At 40.5% G+C, this 26,639-nt stretch overlaps 1 protein-coding gene across 3 annotated transcripts in view; it reads right to left on the bottom strand.

The window, feature by feature from the left end:
• Positions 1–26,639, bottom strand: part of ADAMTSL1 (ADAMTS like 1) — an 879,784-nt gene that overhangs the window by 672,006 nt on the left and 181,139 nt on the right. The window lies entirely within an intron of this gene.

The raw sequence follows: 26,639 nt of genomic DNA, 5'->3' as shown, positions 1-26,639 counted from the left end.
TAAAGACAGTCATTTCAATAAATGGTGTTGGAAAAACTGGACAGGGGAATCTGGACCATCAACTTACACCATACACAAGGAATAGGAATAAACTCAAAATGGATAAAATACTTAAATGTAAGTAGTGAAACCATAAAAATCCTAGAAGAAACCATAGGCAGCAAAATTTCACAACCTTGTTTAAATATGCCAGTGGTTGGCAGCTACTTCAACAAGTTCTCACTTCTGGCCACAACAAACAGGGCCAACCACACTACAACTGCAGGTGCGTCCCAAATATCTGCTTTCCAGCCCTTGATCTCACAGCCTCCTGCTCAGAATGGCATCCCTTGCCCCCCGCTTTTTCTTTTTAGTGAGACATTGCCAAGTTCCACTTACATGGTAACCCCTCTGCAAAGCCTTTGCTGACTTCCACACCTAGAGGCTGCCCTTCTCCTCCCTGTTGCCTTCCGCTGTGAAAGCGCTTTTCCTGTACACTCTGGTTACCTGTTCACTAACCTGTCTCTCTTTACATGCTATCAAGTCAGGGGCTGTTTTCAGTATTCACTTTATACCACTAATACCAACATACCTTTTGAATATAGTGTTTTTAGAAAATGAGGCCTCTTGCCTAAATGCACTTTGCATACGTGTACTATTTCATCCAGTGCTTTCTGACTGTTGTTGACAGTCTATATCTGAATCACCTGGGAGCATTATGAAAATGATTCCCAAGGCATATGTCTGATCCTCTTAATCAGACTCTCTAAGGGTGTTCCTTGGAAATCTTTATTCTTATTAAATTACCCAAGTGATTCTGATGTAGCCAGATTTGTAAACTACTGTGCAACTTGATTCACAGAGTCTTGTATGCTCTTATTACATCCTTCCACATCAGTATTACATGGCTGAGAGGGGGGCAGTGCAGGACATGCATCACGGAGTAAGACAATTTGAATCTTGGCTCTGTAATCCCAGCTACATGATCCTGGGCAAATAAAGGAACTAATCTTTGCCTTTGATTCTTTGTTTTAAAGAAAGAGATGCTGTCTCTCTCAGGAAACTGTGAGGGTATGGCCTGCAGTGTGGCACCTCGTGAATGGAGGGCACTGCTTACAGGTGAGCTGAGGTGACAATATTGGTCCCTCCTTAGGCCGACAGCACTACATGTCTACGGTTAGAGAAAGAGAGTGGAAGTTATTACACAATATATCCTTAGCCTTTCCAACGGATAAACTTAATGAGCTTTTCAAATGTATTATTTCATCACACTTTGCAAATGACCTTTTAGAGATGTGCTCCTTTAGCACCAGCTGTGCCCACCATGGCTCCCTTGATGGATGCTGGTTATACTTGTATGAAAGCTCTCTCTCTATAAAAGAAAGCCCGACATTCTTGATGAGTAACTGATGAGCAACTGTGCACCTTCTGGCCAATGAGCACTGCTCTACTTCCTTCCAGCATTACTGTTCATAGTAAATACATTTTTTTCAAAAGCATGGGATTTTGAATCACTGGTCTTATATTCCACAATAGTTGCTTTCCTGACAGTATCATCCTGTAATGTTTTCTGTAACATCTGACAAATTGTACACAATACGAGAGCGGGAAGACAAAGGCAGTGATGATAGTGGTGAAAGAGGAAGAGAAGGAAGAGGGGGAGGGAGGCAAGAAGGAGGGAAAGGAGGACCATATTGTCACCATCTCCCAGCTGCCACTGTCCCCAGGCTGTGCATAAACATCTCTGCACAGTTACTGTTAAGACTGCAGGAAAATCGAGGCTCAAGTAAACACACATCAGTAACCTGCGGAGGGTCCACATGACAAGTTGAAATTTAACAACCTGGATCAAACTGAAATACATCTTAAAATTTTGTAAACAATGATTAAGTGCTTTGCACCTCAATGGAGAAAAATATCCAGTAAGGTTCTGTTAATAAGCAATGCATTTTTAACTGTAGTCCATTTTTTAAATATTCACTACTTTGTTGTAAAATTATGTTTCCTTTCTAACCATCTCGCTAACAAATGATTTCCAGTATTTGCTTGTTCTGACTGTTTTAGTAAGATCCTCGCTCGTGGGCACTGCTCACCTTCCTTTCCTGGAGTCTGGTTCCTTAGAAACTCAGTTTTTTCTAAGGCACTTTAAAATATTTTGAGTCTCTGGTCATGTATTCTGCAATAGTTGCTTTCCTGATAGTCTCATGAATCTTATTAAACGCTGTTTTTGTGTTGAAGCTTATCCTAGAAAACTTGATCTGAATGTATAATATGTATGAAGTGCTCCATTAAAGCAATTCAGTTGTGACCCATTTCCCTCCTGTACTGTTTTATTTTCATCACTGAACCAGAGCAGATGCCATATATGGAGTTACGCATGCAGGCCGCCTTTCAAGTCAGATGTTCATAATCAGCAATACTGAAATATCTCATTTAACCAGACAATAAACAGAGACAGAATGTGCCCAGGTGAAAACCAGGTGTTCCCAACCATGACAAGAGGAAAGGCAACAACAAACATCACTGCTTCTCCTGTTGGGTCATGTCTTTTCTCTAAGTGAAAAAAACCAGTGTGATTTACTAGGTGAAATAGTGGTTCGATTTTGTATTGACACTGCTTTCTTCCCTACAGGTTTTGGTGAGGCTGTGGCATGTTTAGTCTTTCTGGCCGTCCTCCACAAGTCTCTCTCTGATGGCTGATGTCCTTGCTGTCACTGCTGAAAGAGGTGTCTGTCTCCACAACAAACCCTGTCTCTCTGCTTCCTATTTTGAGGATCCAGGTCCCATTTCTGATGCTTTGGCTTCATTTCTCTAGTGAATTCATTTCCCTCTATTCTATAATGACTTGGGTAAATCTCAGGCTGTTTGTTTACTTTAAGGAAAAAGCCACCACACCCACTGACAAGTTTTGAGTACATTACATAGAACAGTACCTCTTCAGTGTCAAGTGTGTGCTTCAATTGAATGTCTAGTACTATGGGAAGAATCTGTAAATGCCAAACATTAGGATGACTACCACTTAATTCATCTCAACAAACTATGTAACTGCCCTTTTTACAGGGCCCTTGGAGACATCATACTCTTACAGCCTATTTCTTGCAGCAAAGTCAATCTCTGCTACCATCCCACCATTCGTCAATGACCACAATTGAATCTGAAACCAAAATAGGATAATGGCTGAGCTCCCGAGACATCAGCTTAATGATATTAATATTCAAGCGGTACCCATGACATGCAGCAGCAACAAACTTGCCTTTGTAGAAATTCAAATAAGTAGTCGGACACTGGGCGTCCTTGTCAGTTCTTGCATTCAGAGCGTCACAAATCTTTACACTAAAGCTCTCGGGTCATAGGCCTATTTCCTTTCACTACGGATACTTACTTCCATATGTGAAGTTCCTAGTAAATGGTCCGAATTGCGTTGTGCCAAATTAGACTTGCAAAGATATGGTTTAATGGGAGTTTATTTCAAATAATGGCTTGCAAATGTAGGTTACTTCAAGAATTGCATGTCCCATTTTCATTCCTTAATATTCAACAATACAACATCAATACTGTTATTCCATCTTCTCCCAACCTTTCCAACATGCCACCCTGCACACAAATACCTTTTTATTCATAGATGAGGGCATCATGCATTTGCTGAATCAGATCCAAAGATCAGGCCAAGTTCTTAATTTTAGTTGAGCTTTAGAGTCATCTAAGGAGTTATTTTTGTCTATTTGCTTCTTTTCTTAATCTTATAAGTATCTCTAACCCTGCCCTCACCAAAATCTCCCCAAATATATGCAATTTACAAATTCACAGGTGGTTCTAATCCAAACTAGGGCTGAGATCTCTGGATTAAGAGCTTGAGTTCTGCCCGGCTGGTGTGGCTCAGTGGCTCGTTGACCTATGAACCAGGAAGTCCTGGTTCAATTCCTCCTCAGGGCACATGCCTGGGTTGTGGGCTTGATCCCCAGTGTGGGGCATGCAGGAGGTAGTGGATCAATGATTCTCTCTCATCATGATATTTCTATCTCTCTCCCCCTTCCTCTCTGAAATATATATATATATATATATATATATATATATATATACACACACACATATATATATGTGTATATATGTGTGTGTGTGTATATATATATATATATATATATATATATATATATATATATATATATATATTTTTTTTTTTTTTAAAGAGCTTGAGTTCTAAAGCAGTAGTGTGGTGACCTGGGTTTGAATGCAAGTTCCACCATTTACTGTCTGTGTGACCTTGAATAAGTTACACTGCTTCTGGGTCTCATCTCAGACTAACAGAATCAAAAGCTCAAGCAATGAAGCCTGACCATCAGTGATTTTTAATACTACCCCAGGTGATTTTAATGTGCAGCCAGGACTGAAAATCACTAGTGCAATACTTAGTGGCTGGATTTGCAAAGTGGAGAAAACTATGAGCATTCAATGAAATATTTGATAAAGGGTTAGCCTGGACCCCTAGCCCAACAGTTATTGTTGCTAGAGCAGAAGAAAGAGAAGGAGTAGTGGCTGGAGCTGGACTGACCATCTGGAGGGAGAGCAAAGCTAGCTGAGGTGGCCCTGCTCTGCTATCTTAGCCTCGACCTCACTGCATCAGATAAGGTACTGACCTAACCGGGGCCTCTGGGAGATAGTTGGAACCCTGGATCTGAAGTCCCAGGCAAGTTCCTGAACCTGTCTGAGTCTCAGAGGACAGAAAATAAACAGGTTATGTCCACACACACACACAAAATAAAAAAAGTGTGTGTATTTGTGTGTGTGTGTGTGTGTGTGTGTGTGTGTGTGTGTGTGTGTGAGAATGCGTGCATGTGCACTCGTGGAGAGCCCACTAACCTGGCCTAGTAGAGGATGTGCAACAAAAATTGTGGGAAATGAGACTGGATGTATGGGTGAGATGTGACTCTGCAGCTTTTGTTTTTTTTTGGGGGGGGCGGGAAAAAGAGGGTAATAAGTACAATCTGTTTGAAGTAATGAACATGATAGATGGGAAGCTGGAGTTGCCAGAGGCACAGAAGCCAGCTAGGAGAGGAGTTATGCAATCCAGGGGGAGTAGAATAAAAGCCTAGTGCTGCATGGTTTAGCCCATCTGGGCTGTGGTTACCATATGTCAGCTGTCAAATAAAGGGTTGTGGTAGATGATCTTGAAGAATCCATTTTGCTCTGACATTCTAAGGTGCTCTAACATGCCATTTAAAAATAGACATGAAAATATTATTTAATGGATACAGAGTTTCAGTTTGGGGCAATGGAAAAGTTCTGGAGATGGGTAGCTCTGATGGTTACACAAAGTGTGAATGTGCTTCCTGCCAGGGAATTGTACATTTCATTCAAAAAGGGTTAAGCCTGGTCAATGTGGCTCAATGGTTGAGCATTGACCTATGAGCCAGGAGGTTGTAGTTCGATTCCACATGCATGGATTGCGCACTCGGTCCACAAAAGGGGGCGTGTAGGAGGCAGGTGATTAATGATTCTCTCTCATCATCTCTCTCTCCCTCTCCCTTCCTCTCTGAAATCAATTAAAAATAATAATAAAAAGGGGTTAAAATGTAAATTTTGTGTCATGTATATTTTTGCACAAACACACACAGGAAGAAATAAACACAATCACATGAGGTATTTTAAAAGAAAATATGACAGACTGGGTAACTGATAGGATGTGGGTGATAAAGGAAAAAGATGATTTAGAAAAGACCATAAGGATTTATGCTGGGTGCCTGGAGGTATCAATTTTGGGGAATGGGAAATGAAATAGGGGGATCTTGTTTAGTGGGGAAGATCATGATTGCTAAGATGAACTTTGTGCACTTTAGGGCTGGAAAGACACATAAGGAAAAGGTGCCTATTCCTTAGTAGATGAAAATGTGGACCAGAAGTGGTTCTAGAAATTCAGAAATTATCACTGAAGTTACAAAACACAAGCCTGGAGTTGAGCTGCTTCACTTTCCTTCTGAAGAACTCACTGTGATCATCTAATCTCACCTGTTCAGATTTTGTAGTTGAAGAAACCTACTTGAGGGAGATGAGTGAGCTAATACAAGTCCACCCAGAGGTTAAACTAGGCTTTCTGAAGCCCAGCTCTATGGTCTTCCTACTTCATTTTATTTATTCAGGACTCATCATCCTAGATTTGCCAAGAACATAAACTCCTTGGTAATGATGATAAAGGGAACGGATGAGAGGGGTGACAATTACTATACAGAATGGCCATGGCAGGGTCCACTGAAAGAAATGAGAAGCCCTAGAGAATCTATGGGGGACTAGCAGAGAGAACTGCAAGAAGAGAGTGATCCTGGCAGCTCAAAGTGAAAGCTCAGAAGAGAAGGTCCTGCCTCCTTTCTACTAACCCTCTAGTCACTTGATGCCTGCCCACATCACATGACATTGACCTTCTCCAAGAAGCCTTCACAAAGGATGACCACACCTCTGCTCAGGATCCCTCAGCACTCATACAATCTTTACTTCAATAATGCTGCCGTCATGTTCTTGGAGATGTCAGTTTATGTAAAACAATATTATTCAAAGACCAATTTCCCATAGAAATACTGGTATAATTTTGGGTTTTGTTCCTGGAGAATCCCCAAATGACCTCTGTACCATAAAATGTGGGGAGAAAAGTTAAAATAATTTATCAAAACGTTCTTAAATAACTTAGTCAAAATAAATAAGACCCCAGAATGACCAGACATGAAGACGTATGCCTTAGGTAGAGTGGTGTTGTGGAAAGAACACAGCATTTAGAGCCAAATGGGGCCTTTCTTGAGGACAGCAAGGTTCCAGCCAAACTCCCTTTGGAAGGCATTTTTCTAGTTCTGTGATTGGTTACACCTTGGCGACGTTGGTTTCTCTGGTTTCTTAACATGCTCAGGGGGCTTCCAGGCCACCCAGGTTTTAGTTTCTGATGGAACTGAGGAAAACCATGAGCCAGGAATGGCAACTACTTTTCAAGAAAGTTCAAAAAATTTGATGATGGACACCTAAGCTGCCCAACCATAAGGGGACTGCCCTTGTTTGTGCTATCCCTGCTCATGTTCTGAGGTTGTGGTAGAGAACCTGATCATTTGTTGTGCCTAAGGGAGTTGGAGGAGATCACTGTCTATTGGGGGGGGGGGGGGGCGGGGGATGTTCCCTATGTGTCCGGTGGTAATGCTGGTTTTCATATCTTATTTCGTAGTTTGTATTCCTCATTTTCCTTAAATACTTTTTTTAAAAGTATGTTCTTATTGATTTCAGAGAGAGAAAGGGAGAGAGAAAGAGAGATAGAAACATCAATGATGAGAATCATCTTTTGGCTGCCTCCTACATGCCCCCTACTGGGAATCGAGCCCACAACCCAGGCATGTGCCCTGATTGGGAATCGAACCATGACCTCCTCCTGGTTCATGGGTCAACACTCAACCACTGAGCCAATCAGCTGGGCTCTAAATACTTTAATAATGTATTTTCCTGATGATCTAAAATGGTCACCTAAGCAATGTCATTTTAAAAATTGCTAGCTTCTCTCTGTAAACATAAATTGAGAAATAGAAAAAAAACACAAACATGCAATTAGAGGTCTAATAAAGTCTGGACCCTTACTGGACCACTGAATGAACATTCTATTCCAGCCCCTGTCAGCCTGACTCCACCCAGTAGGGCATGACAAATGTAACTACGTATAGAATTGGTTAGGCTTTCATAAGAAACACCAGCAGGACAACTGGTTAAAAGGGTTAAGGAATAAAAGCCACAGAATAAGAGAATGCAGTAGCAGCACTTATTAAATATTACTTTCTGTTTGTCCTCTTTGAAAACCTCTTTTCTCCATTTCAGAAAGCAATAGCTTCCCTGCGGCCATCGTGCTTCCTGCTCTCCCAGAGGCAACACAAAGTCAAGATATGCCTGAGGAGGCAGGAGGCCTGTCAAGCAAGGAGAGATGGGAGCTTGGAGATTACTGTGATGGCAAGGAGTTAGCAGGAGGCTGCAGGTTCCACGGGAGGTGGGGCCCTACACTCCTCTCTGAGCCAGTGTCCTGCAGTGGGATGAGGGTGCTGAATCTTAAGTTCAGGGCCACACTGCCTTGTCAAAGGCCCAGTGCATGGGACCTAAGGTAGCCACAGCGGGCCTGCAAAGGGGTCACTCAGAGTAATGAGTGTAGACAAGAGACAGTTCCTGGAAGTACCTCCATAGATAAATGTCAAGTTCCTCTTTGTTTCCTGGGGTAACAGGAAAGGTTTATAAACCCCAAATTAGTTCCTGATACCATCCCGTACTTGATGCCATTTTCCTGTTCTGACTCAGGATTTCAGAATCTCAGGGTTGAAAAGGAACTCAGAGCCATCCACCCTCTCTTGTAAAAAGTTGGTGCTATAAGGAGGACAGATGCTCTTCTGCTTATGATGCATTTGCTATTCTGTTGTTTTACTGTAAATATGATTAACTTAATAAAAATATAGAAGTTTAAAAAAATGTATCCAACCTTATGTATTCTTGCTTATGGGCACAGCCCTCAACTATGAATTGATACAAACAAAAGGCAAATGCCTTCAGAAAAGGGATGGAATTGAAAATATGAGGAGGAAAGACATGAGGTAAGGAGAGAAGGTCTCTGTGGGTGTCTTCAGTTCTTTTGGGTAACTTTTGTCCAGTCCCAGCCCTGCCCCAGAAAACTATGTGACCTGGGATAAACCCTTATTCTCTTTTGGACTGCAACCTTTTCATCTGTAAAATGGGTGTAGTGCAAAAATGCTCCTGAATTCTCCTCCACCCCTATCAGTCTATGATTATGAACCTCACTCCTGTGATGACATGAACTTCCAGGAAACATTTCTACCAGAGGCTTTTAGGATTTCAAAGTTTAGAACCATTAATAACTGCATTTTAAAAAAATACATTTAGCCGCTGAGCCTCTGTCTCCTTTAATCATAATACTATGCTAGGCTGACCAGAGTTTATTCTTCCCCAGATATAGATATAAAACAGACTATACCACTAGTAAAATAATGCATTATTAAAATAAAAAATTTCTGCACATAATTTGGAAAAAAACAATAAGGAGACATACTTATAATCCTGATGTATTTATAAAAACTTTTATAGATTATCTCTATGTTTTTATTGTAATATATGAAAAATATAGCTCCCTCCTTTTTAAAAATAAATAATTTTGTACACAGACTGCCTGGTGGCCTAGATAGGGAGTCACAGTGATTTCCTCATATTATCCAGGCAAATGGTTTTATCACCCGCTTTCTTCCTACTAGCAGCATAGGCTTCTCTCCAGGCCTAAATGGACTGGTTGCCTCCACACACTTTCCCACTAACCCACCTGCCTGGCACAAAACCGCTATCCCTGTGTCAGGCATCACACATCCTTCACGGTGATGGTTATGCACCGAAATGCTGCCTTTACAACCCAGAAAGGCCGTCCTGCTGGCTGCACTGCCTTTGGGTGGACACACAGTTTAGAAGATCTCCCTTGTCACTCCTCCATCCCCACCCAGGTTGGCAAAAGCCACACTGCGATCATGCGTGCTGCTGCTGATAAACTGAAATTGCTTGTGTAGGAAACTCCCTCCATCTTCTCACACTGCAACTATTTGTTGCAATCTGGGTTTTCAACACGCCGTTTTTGCACCCAGAGGCATCGCCATAGATACATTTTTTGAAGATTCGGAGATAACTAATTAATATTCAATTTACCCAAATAATTAGTTCATCCACTCATCTTCCATCCCTATGTTATTCTGACAAACTGCCTTTGCTTTACACTTTCTAAAATCTATACCAGTATATATAAAAGCCTAAGCAACCATTACGACCCATCGACCAAACAATCAGTCAAACAGTTGCTATGATGAGCACTGGTCACTAGGGGGCAGACGCACAATGCAGGACCTGCCCCCTGGTGGTCAGTGCACTCCTACAGCCAACCTCCTGCAGCAGGCCAACCTCCCGTGGCCCCTTCCCCCCGGCCAGCCAGCCCTGATCGACCTCTATTGCCAGCTAGGCCGAGGGACCCCACCCATGCACGAATTCATGCAACTGGGCTCTAGTATTATAATAATAGCTCAAAATTAAATAGTTTCTGTCACCCAAGGCTCAAAGTGACATCAGCTTATTTCACTCCCCAAGTGTTTATGGAATACCTACAATAATGGCTGAACAATGTAATTTAACATTGATCAGGACCTTATGAAATAGTTATAATAATCTTGATTCTAAAGATGAGGAAACTGAGATTCATTCACTGCTCAATGAATATTTTCTGCATGTGGGCAATGTATTGGGCTCTGTGATCAGGCTAGACTTTGGTGGTGAGCAGTTCAGGCAAGGTCCCTGCCAGAGTGAGTTTTACACTCTAACTGCAGTTTAGGAATATGTCCTAGGTCTAACTTTTCATAAAAGGTTGAGCGAGATTCAAAACTAACTACGCCTGTTCCACAGCCCATACTCTCTCTAGCACACTGCACACAGCCAGATTTGGTCTTTTTCTTATGACCTGTGGAAGCCATTGAAAACATTTCAGTAGTAGAAACACACGATCATATCTACAATTTAGAATAACCACGGGCAACAGAGTGGAGAAAAGATTCAATATAGAAAAGCCATTACATGTATGAACAATGAATTTTCAACAAAGGTGTCAAGACAATTAAATGGGTTCAGAACAGTCTTTTCAACAAATGATATTGGGAAAACTGGATATCCAGAAGCAAAAGTATGAACTTGGAACCCTGCCTTATCATATAGAATATTTAACTCAAATGGATCAAAAAACTTAACTATAAAACTCTTAGAAGAAAACATAGTTTAAATCTTCATGACCTTGGATTAGGCAAGGATTTATTAGATATGACACCAAATGCATGAGCAACCAAAGAAATAATAAATAAATTGCACTTTCATTTGATTTTTTTTTAAAAAAAAAAAACAAGAGATAGAGCTTACTCTGAGAATTAGAAACATTTTTCTCTCCAAGTAATACCAAACTGGATAATGAGTCCCTCCAACAGATACATAAGAAAGAAGGAAGTCCTATTTCCTATCTGGAGTTCAACAGTGTTTTTGGCATTGGACACTAAGAATTAGTATTTACATATTCAAAGGAGACAATAGATAGAGAGAAGTTCAGAAAGCTATTTTTTTTAATCATTTGGAAATGTTTTAACTTACTGAATTGCTTTTGCATTACAAAGGATTCCAGTATGCCTTGCCTTATAATGGCTTTCTACTTTTTCCTCTGAAATAACTTCTGACCACTCAGAAATTCAATTCAAATAAGTACTTTTCTGAAAGGTCCTAATTTTATATGCATATGTATGTATGCCATCCATATGCTATATCACAGATATCAGGCAAATGCAATTTGACTTTATCAAAATTAAAAATGTGCAAAGGACACTATCAAAATAAAAAGACCCTACAGAATACAAGAAAATATTTTCAAATCATATATCTTATAAGGGTCTAGTATCCAAAAAAGAGTATGAAGAACTAGTACAACTCAACAATAAAAAGATAAATTCAGCAGAAGATTTGAATCAATATTTTTCCAAAGAAAGTATACAAATGGCCAATAAGCACATGAAAAGATGTTAGTCATTATTAGTCATTAGGAAAATGCAAATCAAAACCACAATAGGATACAACATCACACCCAATAGAATGGCTAAAATAAAAAAGACAGACAATAACAAATCTTGACAAGAATGAAGAGAAACAGGAAGCTTCCTATACCACTGGTAAGAATGCAAAATTGTTCAATCACTTTGGAAAACAATTTGGCAGTTTCTTAAAAAGTTAAAAATGAAGTTTAACAGTGAGTCCCTTTATTTTTTTAATTTTGTTTTTTTAAATATTTTTTATTGATTTCACAGAGGAAGGAGAGGGAGAGATAGAAACTTCAATGATGGGAGAGAGTCATTGATTGGCTGCCTGTGGGGATCTAGCCACAACCCCAGCATGTGTTCTGACCCAGAATCAGACTGTGACCTCCTGGTTCATAGATCAATGCTCAACCACTGAGCCACACTGGTCAGGCAACAGGGAGTTCCTTTAAAGATAGAGTATAATATGTCATAGTAATTATACTTGTAGGAATACACAAAAAAGAATTAAAAATGTATGTCCATACCAAAACTTGTAAATTAATGTTCATAGCATTATTATTTATATAGCCAAAAAATGGAAATAACCCATATGTCCACAAACTCATGAATGGATATATGAAATGTGGTATATCCATATAACAGCATACTATTCTTGCAAAAAAAAAAAAAAAGAATGAAGTATTGATTCTTGGCTCAACATGGATGAACCTTGAAAGCATTACGCTAATTGAAGGAACCTGATACAAAAGACCACTTATCATATACTAGAGGCTAGGTGCACAAAGTTCGTGCATGGGAGGGACAGTGGTCCCTCAGCCTGGTCTGCACCCTCTCGCAATCTGGGACCGCTGGCTCCAACCACTCGCCTGCCTGCCTGTTTGATCGCCCCTAACCACTCTGTCTGCCTGCCTGATCGCCCCTAACCACTTGCCTGCCTGCTTGATTGCCCCTAACCATTTGCCTGGCTGCTGATCGCCCCTAACTGCTCGCCTGCCTGCCTGATTGCCCCTAACAGCCTCTTGCCTCGGCCCCCGTCACCATGGCTTTATCCAGAAGGTCATCTGGAAAGTCGTTCAGCTGTCCAGTCTAATTAACATATTATGCTTTTATTATTATAGATACCATTCTATTCAAATGAAATGGCCAGGATAGGCAAAACCATATAGACAGAAAGTAAGTTACTGGCTACTTTGAACTGGGAAGTTGAGAAAATAGAGAATGACTGTTAGTTGGTATGAGATTTCTTTTTGAGGTGATAAAAATGTTCTAAAGAATTCTTAGAGTGGTGGTGGTTGCAAACATTGTATGCAGAGGTAGTCTGGAAGCATGCAGATAGCAAAAAATGGTCACTCACAACTCACCACAGTATTAGAGGTAAAAATATATTATCCTTTTAGTCCCCCCTGTCCCATAGCAGGAGTCTTATACATTCATTTCCTTCTTGTATGATACGTGTATATACTGTATATATGTCATCCATATGATATATGTAGCATTCTATAGGAAAAGACTGTAGGGAATAAGGACAGAAGTTATCTCCTTTCTAGTAGTTATCTTTCAGTGGGATTTCAAAAAAAAATTTATTTTTCTTATAGCTTTTGGTATTTCTCAAATGTTCATAATGAGTTTGTATTGCTTTTATAATCTGAGAAAAATACATCTTAATGATTTTTTTAAACAAGCTTCGGGCTGCATAATCACTCTTACTTCAAGGTTTCCCCTTTTAAGGACTGACCCTGTAATTTACTAGTGGGTGGGTATTAACACCAATGGCAACAAGACAAACAGAAATTCATTAATACCACAAAAACAAATTAGTTTGAGTTTTTTGTCTGCACAAATGTCATAATACTTCAAGCTGTCTTGTAACAATGGAATCATTTCAAACACATGGCTGAGTTTTATACACAGGCTTGCTCTTTATGTAGCATTGTCTGCATTTGTTTTAGGCGAGGGGAAAAGAAAGTCTGATGACATTTTGCAAATACAAGTTGATGATTTTCAAAACTATTTCTTTTTCCTAGAGCCAACTGTATTCGCTGGAAGTCTGTTCCCATCTGCCATCAATAAAAACAAGCCTTATCTCAAAACATGGTTGTTTGAAATGTCATTGCAGTACTCCACCTATTTTCTTGTGAGGGGAGGAAGAAAAGCTTTGGTTGACTCCACGTTCTGGAGGGCCAGACTGTATTTCTGTGTTCAGTGTGTGTGAGAAAGAAATCAAGGTTGAGTGGAGGAGAGAGAAAACAGAGAGCACTAGTATCAAAAACTGATTTAATAGATAATTTTGTTAGCTCCATTACATTACTAATTTTTAGGATATATTAGGTTTTATGATTGAAAAAGTTTATATATATATATATATATATATATATATATATATATATACATACACACACATACACATACACACACACACAGTATATATATCTTATACGGGTATGACATGTTACTCAAATGTAATGTGCATATAAATTATCTGGGGCTTTGGTTAAAAATGTAGATTCTGAGTCAATAAGTCTGGGCAGGGCTAATCTGCATTTCTAATGTGTGTGTGTGTGTGTACATAATGTCGTGCATATACAGACAAGATTATAACGTCCAATGGAGAATACCTGGATTAGATATAACCTTTGCCATTTTATTTTTAATGCAGACTATTCTCTGGCTATAGCCTCCTTCATGGAAAAGGAGATCTAAATGCCTCTCAAAAAGTTAAATGTGGCTGTGGCAGGCAGTCTCCACAATGGCCCCCAATGACCCCTGCCTCTGGTCCCCTCCTGTAGTCCGCTGACATGCTGTGCCAGGATTGCTATAGGATCACTAGAATTGAGCAAAACTGCTGTGTCGTTTCTCAGGTTAGATTGTAAGACGTGGTGGCTTCCATCCTGGGCTCTCTTGCATACTCTCTGGATAACGCCACCTGGGGCAAGCCAGCTGGCTTGGTGTGAGCAGTCCTAGGGAGAGGCCCACGTGCTGAGCAACCACGATCTCCTGCCAACAGTCACGTGAGTGAACCTGAAGGGAGATCCTTCAGCCAGTCAAGGTTTCAGATGACTACAGCCCCAGCCTGCATCATGGCTGCAACCACAGAGACCATCTGATTGAGAGTCACCCAGCTACTAGTAGATTCTTGGCCCTCAGAGAAGGTAGTAAATATATTTGTTACTTATGAGGGCCAGTATACAGGGGTTGAGAGCATGGCCTCTGGTGCCTGACTGGCCCCATCACCTAACTGGCTGTGTGACTTTGAACAAGTTACTTCTGTAGGGTCATGAACATTTGTTGTTTTAAGCTACCAAGTTGTGGGCTGCATACATAGCTATCACTAACAAATACATGGGCAAAAATGATGTATACAGTAATGAACCCACAGACAATTGGTCTGTTTCTGTTTCATAGATTTTTTTCATTAAAATCATGTTTTGACCTCCCATGGTTAAAGAAACCAACTACTGTATAATGGTTTAGGATGAGTAATCAAGCAGTGCTGGAAGAAGGCGAGAGTGAAGCCAGCCCTCTACACACACACACATACACACACACACACACACACACACACACACACACACGCTCTGAGCTCCACCTACACACACACACACACACACACACACACACACACACACACACGCTCTGAGCTCCACACCGGGCAGCCCTATCACTGCGCAGTCTCCCAACTCGGCAGCCAGGCCTAACTCTGTGGGAAGCTGAACAGTTATTTAAAGAAGTAGGAAGCAGCACTCCACTGTATCTGTAACATATCATGCTGAGGAAAGAAAACCATCTTCTGTTAAAATTACCTAGAAAGGCAAGAACTAAGACTTAGGTAAAAATGATGTCTAGCCTACATCAAAAGTAAGAGCGTTGTGATGACAATGATTGTCCACTGGAATAATAGCAACTGCTTCCCTGAGGCTGTGCTGACCCCTTTGTATATATTAACTCCTGTCATTCTCACAAATGCATGAAGTAGGGGCAGTGAAAATTCCTACTTTACAGGTGAGGAAACTATAGAGAAGTAACTTGTTCGAAGTCACACGGCCAGTTTAGGTGATGTGGCCAGTCAGGCACCAGAGGCCATGCCCTCAACCCCTGTATACTGGCCCTCATAAGTAACAAATATATTTACTACATTCAAAGCTGTAAATTTCAAAACCAAGGTAAGGTCAACGTGATGTGCTTTCACTATTTACTCTCTTAGTTAAGAAACAGGGATTCCAAACAACTTGTGCATAGCGATGCCTTCAAATCAACTGCAATGTGAAATAAAGGCACATGGGCCCAGAGGGCTTGATGAGCAATTACTTTCTGCGGCTTTCTGAATCCCGCTAATCCCAACTGCTGAGCAGAGAAAGATAAAATTGCCCCACCTGCCTTTCGGGATGCTAACACTTGGCCACGCTGTTTCTATGTTTATCTTTGTTTTCTGCCTCGCCCCCCATTAAAGGTGATCTCAGACTGAAACTGGCTGGCCCACCTCTCTGAGCATACCCGTCGCATCATGAATAATGACTGGGCACTTTCCTTTAGGGATGCTCCTAACGACAGGATTGAGTCCAGCTGCCATGTGTTGCCTAAACGGAACATTCAAACAAGGTGGAAAACACTAGATCTGTGTCCTTGGATACTGGTAGCTTCAAGGACTGTTTATTGCTCAACATCTTAAATCAAAATAGAAGGCTTCACCCTGGGTCCTCTGTTTCCAGTGCACATCTCCTTAGGCAAGGGAGAAGAATTTTGCAGCCAATCTCTTCTTTAATAAGAATCACTGAGCCCTGGCCGGTGTTGTTCAGTGGTTAGAGTGTCTGCTGATGCACTGAAGGGTCTCGGGTTTGAATCCTGGTCAAGGGCATTGGGTTGCAGGTTCAATCCAGCATTCAGGAGGCAACCACTCTATGTGTCTCTCTCACATCGATGTCTCTTCCTCTACTCACTCTCTCCCTCCCTACCAATCTCTCCAAAAAAAAAAAATAATAATAATAATAATGGAAAAAATATCCTCAGGTGAGGATTAAAAAGGAATAAAAAGTAAGAATCATTGAGTGAGCCAGAATTGTTGCCCATCTTCTCCATTTCTGAACAGCAGTGATAGCTCTTTTTATTTTGTTTTATTTTAATCAAGGGACAAATGATCCTTTTTGACTCTCAGAATGGAAAGACAATTGAGGAAATTCATGCAGTGATAGCAAATCCAGCCCTCCCCACCAGATGTTTCTCTAAGAGTTTACTTTTGTGTTTTCGATAATGATGCATTCATGATGGATTTAATTAAAATGGTGGATGCTATTTTAGGACTGTGTTGTAAGTAAACACATTAAATGAAAGTTTAAAGAATGTAATGTTTTAAATAGTCCAGTTTTAAAGAAAAATGTATAGTTAGTGCATATTTGGAACACTTGTGTGGCTCACCACGGGGACATGCAGAAGCAGTGTAGCCAAGGATGGTTTCATTGGAGACGTCCAACGTAGTACACATTTTTAAATTCACCCTTGCATTGAGTTACTCAGCAAGTAGTTATTGAGTATCTACTAAGGCTCTCTTCTAGACACAGAGGCGGTTTCAGTGAACAAAGCAAGGATCCCTGCCCCCGAGGAATTTACTTTCTAGTCAGATGATACAGACACTACATGATAAACATAATAGGTACACTCTACCATTTGTTAGGTGACAAATGCCATGGGGGAAAAAAGGTGGGGGGGAAGGTCCTATTTTTAATAAGATGGTCAAGGTGCGCCTCATTGAGAAAGTGACATTTCAGGTAAGATTTAAGAGACTGAAGGTATTTTTCATAGGGATATCTGGAAGAAAAACTTTCCAGTCAGTGCAAACAGCCAATCCGAGGCTCAAGGCAGAAGTGTGCCTGCTGTATGCGGACCAGCAGTGAGCCAGAGTGGCTGGGGCAGGGAATCAAGGGGGAAAGCAGTCAGAGAGGAGGTAACAGAGGTCATTCAAAGGACCTCAACCTTCACTCTGAAGGGGGACTTCCTATAGGGTTTTGCCAACGGATATTTTTACTGGATCACTTCGGCTGCTGTACAGGGACAAGAAGCACAGAGACCACTAGCAGACTATTGCAATAATCAACGTTGGAGAAGACGGTGACTCAAAACAGGTGGTATGAGGCAGAGGCAGGATTGAGTGGGCTTTGGACATTCGAAAAGGAGAGGCAGCATTTGCTGCATTGGCTGATGGGTGTGAGAAAAAGAGAAGTCAAGATAATCTCCGAGGTTGTAGGCTTTGGCAACTTGAAGAATGGAGTTCACCTATAATGCAGTAAGTATATTTAGAGAAGGCTACAGGTAGAAGGGTGATCATTTTAGACATTTGAAATGTGAGATATCAATTAGAAGTCCACATGGAACTTAATAGACAGCTGGATACCAGAGTCAGAGGAGAAAAATCTAGACTGGAGATAGACTATTTTAATGAAACATCTACCATGAAAAGTGTAAGTCTCCTCCATATGAGTCACATGACTCCTGGGTGAACCACAATGGATAAAAAAATTGATAGAGAGACTTCATAATAACATGGGAAGACCAAGTTCCTAAGCCATGTGCCCATCAGATGGCCAGATGTGTGTGTGAAACAAAAACCCAGTAACCAGGAGTCTTTACATCAGAAACACAAATCTTGTTCAAAATAATCAATAGAACTGATGCAAATGTAGTGATTGTGCTCGGAAAAAAATGTGTGTGTCAAGAGAAAAACGCTGTGCAGAAGCTATTTACATTTCTCCCATCTCAATTTCTGCTGTTCACCATTTCTTAAAGCTTCCGACCCGCTGAAGGCAATCTGGTGGAACGATGTAGTCCATAAATGGTCCATAAATGTCTGTGTTCACAGTTTATGCAGGGGAAAGTATTCCTATTTATAATCTTACCACATGTGCTACAGTCAAGCTCTCAACTGCACAGGGAAGGAAGGCCCAGCCCCTACTCTGCAGGAGTATCAACGCCATGTCTCTGCTGCCTGTAACCGTGCCGCTATGACATCGTGGATGGTGAAGAAACAGTTTTACAAGGCACAATGCAGTAAAACCGCAATCAAGGTGAAGCTACCATGTGTGAAAGTCACTCTGAATGTTATTAGAGAAAACAGGTTTAGACTCTTGAAAGGAAAAGCTGTTTCCTTTGCTTTCCTGTATGAGAGGGAGCATGCACCGTAGCGACAAGCAGGGACTCTCAGCCAGACAGACTCCCTATGTTTAAATCCCAGCTCAGTACCAGCTGTGTGACCATCAGCAAGCTACCTAACCTCTCTGTGCCATACCGCCACTGTCTGTAAAATGAAGGTAATCACAGTATTCCTACCTCATACGTGTTGTCAAGAATATTAAATGAGCCTGGTCGACAATGCTTAGTGGCTGAGCCACAGTTGGATGGCCCGGTCAGGGCATATGCCGGGGTTGCAGGCTTGATCCCCAGTGTGGGGCGTGCAGAAGGCAGCTGATCAATGGTTCTCTCTCAGCGTTGATGTTTCTAGCTCTCTTTCTCCCTCTCCCTTCCTCTCTGAAATATATATATATATATATATATATATATATATATATATATACACACACACATATATATATATTCAAAAAAGGAATATTAAATGAAAAAATATTGATAAAATCATTTAAAAAGTTCCTGGAAATAGTAAACCCTAAAGAAGTTTTTGGTAATTCAGTAAAGTGCTGATTTTTCTTTTTTAAAGTGTACTTCCTTCTGCTTGCCTGTGCCATTGGTGCATGTTTTTCATAATTTTTATAAGTTTTCAGAAACTGCCGGCAGCAGTCACATACTTTTGCATTTTATTCCCATAATTGTAGACTCGTTCTTCTCTACGCCTCCTCTCTGAGGCATGCCGGTCCCGCTGCCTGCCTTCCAGAAATTGCCTGCAGCACGCCTGGTGGGGTTCCAAGTTCTCCACAGTCAGCCAAGTAAGGTTTAGTGTTATTTTTCATCACCTTGACGTCAGTGAGAAATATCACTAAATTAATGCAAAAAAGATGTTCAATAGGATTTCATGAATAACTCAAAGCCCACTGCAAATACAGGATTGTCTGTGATGTTTTGAATTGATGGAAATCCACCTAGGGATTTCCAGCAATTCATAAACCAATTTCAGCTGACCGATGTAAAGCTGCGTTTTTTTAAAATCTGGCAAGTCAGAATGAAAGGAGAGAGTCTCTTCCAGGCAAACACTCCAAATTGATTCAATTATCATTGACAACTAATGAATTCACTGTAGGTATCGGCAAAAGTCCCTTACAGACAAACTTGACCACAGCAACTTACATCCAAACACTTTTGACTTTCCTTAAAACATGACTGAGGAAAGAATTGTCTCCACCTCATTAGGCCTGCCTACACCGATCCAACTCCCACAGTCCCCTCAGCCTTCACCACTGTCTTTGGACATGCTTGACAAATGATATGTGCAAAAGTCATTCCACTTGTACTCTAAGCTTGAAAACTTTCTCCCACATGTTTCTCGCAGGCTGCCAATATCCATCAGCAAGGGATTTAATATGAATCTTCTTTGTATTCTTGATAGTTTGAGTTCCAGAGTCTGATGTAACACTTTTATTTCTTCACATATGAGCAACATCAAACGCAAAAAAAAAAAATTGGGTCTTCAAAATCTAAATTTTGAGAATATTCGTTATGGGGGAATCTTCTTCAATTTTCATATTTTACTGTGTTTTTCACTCAAGTTTTTCCTTCCTCCTTCCTTCATTATTTTCTTTCTTTCTTTCTTTCTTTCTTTCTTTCTTTCTTTCTTTCTTTCTTTCTTTCTTTCTTTTTTTTTTTTTTAGCATTATTGCTATTTAAGACTTGCCCATTCTGGTATCAGGGTAGGTTGAAAGTTTGGCTCTTTTAAATTTCCTCCTTTGATATCTGCAGCACAAACTTGTCAGAGCAAACTCATTCTCTAGAATTGATTCCTCTAGGAAGAGTAATTGAGTTGAAAGACTATCCTGCATCATTTCATTAAAACTGCTATCACTAGTGACTTTTTTAAATGTGAAAAACAATGAATATTTCTTAGCCTTCTTGTAACTTGACCGCTCAGTGGCATTTGACCCAAGTAAAGCCTTCTCCTTGTCAAGCTCCTAAAATTCCACCTTTTCCCTGGTTTTTCTCTTAGCTATCTTGATACTCTTTATTGGTCTTAATTGATCTCAAATTCCTATTTCATTCCCTAGAGCAGGGGTGGGGAACATCTGGCCCTCGAGCTGTATAAGGCTGCAAAATCCTTGGGTCTGGCCCTGCCAAGGCACTAGGGGTGAATTAATTAAATGTTTGACCAAATATAGGAGGATAATTTTTAAGTTGATAACGTTATGTGGCCCTCGAATGATGCTATAAATATCCACATGGCCCTTGGCAGGTAAAAGGTTCCCCACCCCTGCTCTAGAGTTATGACACTTGTCTTTTCTTGCTCATTTCACTACACTGGGTGATCCCAGCTCCATTACTCATTAGCTGTGTGACTTTGAGAAAGTTATTTAGCTTCCTTGTGCCTAAGTTTTTTCACCTACAAAGTGGAATAACAGTATCTACCTCATAAGGTAGAATTAGATACTGACTTAATATTTAGTAATTTAATCTTGAAGTATAGTTATACTGGTAAATAGTTAAGTAGAGCTACTTAATACTTAATATTAATGTTAAGTCATTAATATTAAATATATTTAATAGTTTGAGTTGATATTTATAAGTACTCATGGCATGCAGTAAGCACTGTTTAAGTGGTTAATTTTTTTTTTCATTAAATCTCATGACTTCAAATTATCTCCCATGTGCTATTGCCTCTCCAGACCTGTATTTTCAACCAAGATCATCTTCTCTAGAAGCCAGGTAGTCTCACCTGGAGGCTCCATGAATACTTCAAGATCTATCAGCTCTATCTTCATACCTGCTCTGTCTCAAGAATTGGCACTACCCAGTTGCCCATGCCAGGACATGGTCCTTGATTGTATTTTCTATCTCAACCTACACATCTCACCATCAATGCTGTGAATTCACTGTCCTACACATATTTGGGCTCCATCCTGGTATCTCCAGTCTTGCACAACCCCATCCACCTTCCTCACTGCAGAAAAGAAAACCTAGAACTTTGTTTCCAGAATTTCTTCCTGATCAGATATTGTGCCCAATGACAATTCTTCCATGATGTCTACCTCCATCAACATCATTTCTCAGCAAGACCCCAAGTGCCTTAGCACAGTCAACCATGTCTTCCTGTTTGACCTATTTATTGTCCTTCATCTTTGTTTTTTCCAGCAAACATTCACCTTCTGCAATCCAACAATATCTAAATGACTATTGTTTTCCCAAATGTACCATAATTGCTTAGAACTCAGCCTTAGTACACACTACCCCGTTTCTTAATCCCCGTAATTTTTCTAGCTAACCCTTTATCCTTTTAAAGTTGTTTTGAGGGACAAGCCCTGAACTGGACATTAGAACAACCCCTCAGTTTTCTCTCTATCAAAGAAGGATCATCGAGTCAACAAAGTAGAGGTAAGCTCTTTTGTGCCAGACCTGCGCGAGACTCTAGGGATAGAGTCTTATACTGAAGGGGGAATGTTGACTTGTTGATTCTGAGCTAGATTTGTGACTCCCACAAATCTCTACCAAAGAAATAACTGGTCTGTGTTCTGATACTGCCTATTCCTGCTGTGTATACTTCTGTTACAGATCATATCACTACACTGCAAGTCCTGGTTTTCTGTGGGTTTTAGTTTATGTTTGTCCTCAAAAGTAAGGGTGCAAGTGGTTTATCTGGTGGATGATCTCAGGAAGCACAGATGAAGAGAATTAAGGAAGGGAAGAGATAGAATAAGGGGTATGTTAATGAGTAGCCCGATGCTATGGGCAATGCCCTGAAATCTCTGAGGAACTGTGTGGAGCATATCTCAGAATCATCACACCAGATGGCGTGAGAACTCATTTACTCATCACTGTTACTACAGTGTGGCCCCTTGGAAACATTAACTTCACTGCACCTCCAGGTTGTATTTGCATGTGTGTCAATTGAGATGGGCCAAGGCAACAATGAGCGAGACCTCAATAACATCTACTACACTGTCCAATTTCCCTACCAACCTGAGCATCCCAACAAGTATACTTTACCCATCTTCCTATTCATAGGACTTTCCAGAGTGCCCAGGGCACAGTGTCCACTCGGAAAGTGTATTGAATGAAAAGACAAATCTTCACTACATGAACGTGAGTAAAATTAATCCTTTCAACAGTTTTCTATTGCTCTATAACAACGAAGGCTAAGAGGGTACAAGTGAGGAGGCAGCAGTTGAGAAAACAATTTTCTTGGTGAAATAACCAGATATGAAACTCCTTCATTATATGCCTGAAAATATTTCTTCCTTTCTTTCTAATCATTGACTACTGTTTACGGATTGAGTATTTGTGTAAAAACAGAATATTTGTGGCCTCCTCCTCCCCGCCGCAATTGAAATGTTGAAGCTCCAACCCCCAAAGTGACTCTATTTGTAGATGGTAACTTTCTAGGTTACTTAAGGTTAAATGAGGTCATAAAGGTGGTGGGCTCTGATCCAATAGGATTAGTGTCCTTCTAAGAAGAGATGCCAGAGAGCTTTCACTGTAAGCTCCACGCTGTAAGGACACAGTAAGAAGACAGTTATCGGCAAGCCAGGAAAGGTCCTCATCAGAGGCCAGTCCTGCCATACCTTGATCTTGGACATCCCAGCCTCCAGAGCTGAGAGGAATAAATTCTGTTGTTTCAACCACCCAGTCTGAAGACTTTCGGTATGGCCGCCCAAGCTGACCGAGACCACCACATTTGAAAAGATGCTTGCTTCCAGTGAGGTGACCCACCAATGATATCAGGAAAGAGTTCTAAGTTATGTTGATTTGTCTAGAAATTCTCAGAAATTTCTTCTTCAGATTTTTAAACAAATCTTGACATTTTAAGGATAAATATTTGTTGACAATGATGGTAATAGGCTTTGGACAGTTTGCCTTCTTGGCATAAGTAACTTCCCATTTCATAGGTGTATAAAATAAGCACATAAAATAGTTAAAAAGGCTTCTTGGACATCAAATAACTCATACTAAACATACTGATGAGTTAAGTGTAAATAAATGAGAAACACATGGTTAACATTTTCCTTAAAAACATAAAGTTTTAGACATTAAGTGAAAAAGAGACTGACAAAACACATCTGGGGTTTTGCCCACTGCAAATTTATTTTTAGTTTTGGATATTAAAACAAATTACAATTCAATGTGTCTAGCTTGTGTATAAGCTCATGGTTTCTAAAATAATGCTTGTCATATAATGATTGGGAAGATAGTATCGATAGACAGTTATGAGAATTCAACCTTGACCTAAGATAGAGAAAATTCCTCAGTCTCATTTAAAGGCAAAAAGGTCAATTTTCTTGCTGTTATTTTTAGCAAGGGAGGCTTAAAGGAACATATTTTTGTACTTCACTCTGAAAAATGAACACATGGAAAGGCATCATTTTAGAGAATGCAATTGTTATTGCTGCTACCCTTTTCACTTTATAGTTGAGAGGTAGATGAAAGGGGGATTGTCTTCACTTAAGTTTGTTAAATAAAATTGATCAAAAACTAAGTGTTAACCTTTTCCACTTGGATGTCAAGTGTGACTTGACACAGTTAGCATTAGAATAAAGGAATCGAGAAAAAAGCAAGCGAGTGCAAAGGGTTAATCCCTCCCACCCCCAAGTCAACTGGTACATATTATGGGAGTGATGGGTTGGGCTAACTTATCCTGCTCATGTGCAACCAGACTCAGTTTGCACCGTAACTATCAGCTATAATAGTTAGTAAACATACCAAAGTAAGAACTAAACAGAAACTGGGGTTTGGGCCTACCTACTAGTAAGTGGCTTTTGTGTAAACTGGTAGCTTTTCAGTGAACATAAAGAGCCTATTTCCATTTACTTTGGAGACTCCTCATGTTTGAGCTAAGCTCTGTAGTCACCACGGAAAATATGGCCACTGCCACAATTCCACCAGTATTTCTCCTGCAAGAGACACCGTGAATGTCTGGCTCAAATTCGGGCCTCTAAAAGCTTCTGACTTAGAGGATGTCCCAGCTGGAGTTGTATCTGTTTCAAAAACAGTTCAAAAGAAGGAAGTCCCAGAAAATCATCTACCTTTAAGCTTCATCCCTTGAACTGAGGATCTTGATTTTAGTCCTAGACCCTAGTGGCCTGAATTTTTCAAAGATTTTCTACATCTCCCTAGTCCATGGTCAGCAAACTGTGGCTCGCGAGCCACATGCGGCTCGCAAGTCACGGTTTGCCGCTCTGTTGACTAATGAGTTTGCTGACCACTGGGATAGGGGCTTAATCACAAGGAAAAACAACAGCCTGTAATTATTGGAATCAAGAGTCTAAGTCAGAAAATAAAAAAAAAGAGTCTAAGTCAGTTTGCCGCTCTGTTGACTAATTAGTTTGCCGACCACTGCCCTAGTCTTATGCCTTCCCTATCTTGAGCATTCTCTGGGCCACAGTTCTCAGCACTATTTCATTCTTCAGGATCCCCTGACCAACCCTGAATCAATGTGAATTGAAGAAGACTGAATGATTGTGGATTAGCCAACATCATCCATGAGATGCCTGAGAGCTGAGAACTAGACACTCTATAGCCAACTGTCCTCAGATCCAGGTTAGAAACAAACAACAGATGCCTGTGGAAAACATTCAAAGAAATAGAGCCCTCAGGCACCAATGAGGAGAACACAATTCAAGGAAAGCTGAGTAACTGTAAGTAGTCTTTAGGGAAAGAGGGAAGTAAAGCATTAATGAATACAGAAAAATCATCTGGAAGCCAAGACTCATTGTCTGCCTTGAGTGGCTGAGAGTAGGGAACAGCGTAAACTTCTCCCGTGCCCCGTTCCTCCTTCTCTCTTCAAGATCACTCTCTACTCCCTTCATAAACCAAATTAATTTGCACAGAGCAGTGAAATGTGAAACTGCTCATGAAAGACAACATGATATCAATCTGTCACTCTCTCTGCTCTTTGGTTTTATGGGTAGGGGAAGTGGTAGCAAGTGTAACTATAAATCACTCACACATACATGTCAGAGGAATGTGGGCACTGTGCAATGCAAGAGTGGTACCACGCTGCCAATAGCTAAGAATTCTGAGGGACCTGGGCTACAACACTGTGCCTAAGAATTGGCTACATGTTTTTAGTAAAGGGGGGGCAAAAAGATTGTCCAGTATAAACTTTAAATGTGTTTTTTAATGTTATTATCATGGATCTGTTTGTCCCAGGACTCCAAGTTCTGAGACAAAAGCGTCCTTTTATTCATACCCTTTGAATTTTAAAGACTTGGTCAAGAGACCACCTGGCTAGGCCTTAAATTTATCCTCAGGAAAGAGGAAAGGCATGAATTCTAAGTGGAGTAATTGAAAGAAGGCAGAAGGAGGATTCATTGCCTGAGGCGCCACCATTCTTAAGAAATGTCCCCGAATTGGCCAACCATCTGATCCAAGTAAGCATAGCACTCAACTGTGCCCCAGGCTAATGTGCCCTGGGTCCAAATTCTTCCTGGAGGACCTACTGTGTAGGAGGAAACAACTGTTCCCAAGGGATTCTTAGCCATGCTTTCTGGAGCACCAGAGCCCCTCCAATCACCACATATCTACAGAATTCCTGACCTCTTGCAATTAAAAAAAGAGAAAGCGAGAACAGAGACAAAGGTACAAAGCACAGGAATAAAGAGCTAAGACTGTAAGGGAGAGACAATTATAATGGGAATTTATTTCTTCCAATAAACTACAAATTAAGTGAGGGATAGAAATTTGCCCAAAATATTTTTTTCATGTTCAACAAGCCCTAAACTAGTATCTATGTAGCCAATTGAGAAGAGTCTCTCATGAGACTTCCTCTTAAGTCATTTTATGAAATTGATGGTGGGTTGTGAAAAGGCTGCTAGGTTGAATACTGTCTATCAATTAATTATGGCTCCAAACTTTGAGTAAGTCTATACTGCCGGAAACCGATCATTGTCTCACTAATAGAAAGATGTGGAA

Source organism: Cnephaeus nilssonii, assembly GCF_951640355.1.
Source record: "Cnephaeus nilssonii genome assembly, chromosome: 14".
Taxonomy (NCBI): Eukaryota; Metazoa; Chordata; class Mammalia; order Chiroptera; family Vespertilionidae; genus Cnephaeus; species Cnephaeus nilssonii.
This window is presented reverse-complemented; position numbering and strand designations above follow the sequence as displayed.